The sequence below is a fragment of the Salminus brasiliensis genome, chromosome 6, assembly GCF_030463535.1.
Source record: "Salminus brasiliensis chromosome 6, fSalBra1.hap2, whole genome shotgun sequence".
In the NCBI taxonomy this organism is placed as follows: Eukaryota; Metazoa; Chordata; class Actinopteri; order Characiformes; family Bryconidae; genus Salminus; species Salminus brasiliensis.
The window spans coordinates 2,553,780-2,555,422 of NC_132883.1; positions in this window are offsets into that span (position 1 = coordinate 2,553,780).

Sequence of the window (1,643 nt, forward strand, 5' to 3'; positions counted from 1 at the left end):
CGTGAATTATTCAGTGAATGTGGCAACGCTGAGAAACAGAAGGAAAAGACGGTGATCATTTAATTATTTTAATAAAAAAGACAATGATTTACTTGATGATTATGATGATTAGAGGATTTTGTAGATTTATTTTCTTTTATTTTCATCTGGAGAACAAAACTAAAACGCAACAAAATAACAAGAACCAAACAGGCTAAGCTAACAGAAGTAAGACAGAGACTAAACAAGCCTCGAACCTTGAACCTTTTTTAGTTTTGTTCATTTCCAGTGTTTGTTTTGTTCTCCAGTTTGGTTTCTGTTCTGCTTTGCTTTGTTGATTTTTTATAAAATGTCATGCAAATCATTGCAAACGTCATACGTATCTCCAATTTTTGCCATTTCTTACTTTTAGCCCAGTCTGTCAGTTATTCCTTACATATATGCAACATTTCAGAATGAATATACCAATAGAAATGCTCCAAAATGAAAGTTTTTTCCCTTCCCTTTAAAGCCATTTTGGAGTTTTTTGGTTTTGCACAACACCAAAGTTACTATTATATATTGCATAACTATTTCGATTTTAAATATTATATAAATATTAGTTATCTATAATTCTATAATGACTATGAAAGATAATTTAAAAATAAAATATAAAATTATGTTTTCATATAAAAAAATTAATATAAATATATATATATATATATTATAATTGTTTTTAATTTTATTTTGTTCCTCGTTTTCTGTCCCTTTTTCTCTGGTTCAGCCAATTAACCCACCCATTTGTAGCTCCCCTTATCACTAGGAGGGTAAGGATCTATCACCCGCCTCCTCCGCTACATTTGAAGCCAGACACCGCCTCTTTTAGAACTGATGCTAAATGCGGCATCCCCAGGCAGCCCACACGCTCTGAGGAAAGCGCCGGGTCCCCAGCTCCACCACACCAGCTGACAGACGCCTGTGCCGGCCAACATCGCTTTGACAGTGATAAGGAGAGAGAGAGAGAGAGAGAGAGAGAGAGAGAGAGAGAGAGAGAGAGAGAGAGAGAGAGAGAGAGAATTGTGGTCTCTCAGACTCCGGCTGCTGCGGCATAGCCAGGGATTCTATTTTACACTTTATTATGGTGGTCATCAGTAGATGCTCTGAAGGTGGCCAGCTTATCTTTACCTAAATATTATATCATATATTACAATACCATTAAAGCTAATCCTAATCCTGAACTTAACCCAAAAATCCTAGTCTTAACCTCAACCTCATAAACCTGTTGGAAATCAACTGTGTTTCAACAGACGGTAAAATCTGAGCGTCTGTAGATAATCTAAAGAGACCATCAAGTTGTAAGGGCTAGAGGGGTATAAAGCCCCCCAGCATTGAGCTGTGGAGCAGTGGACGAGCTGTGTTCTCTGGAATGAGCCTGACCTCAGCTGCAGCTTGCCTGGATAAGGGTCCTTGTACCCATGTACGTATTTACAGTAAGTGGCTGTTCAGGTTGTCATGGTTCCATAAAGAACAGAATGCTGATTAGATAGGTAGGTAAACTTTAAGCTGCACCAATTACTGACACAGGTGTGCAAATACACACAAACACATCTTATCTAGTCCCTGTAGAGGAGAGGTACTGCCAATAGAATAGGACTCTCTGGGGCAGATGAACATTGATGAACCTA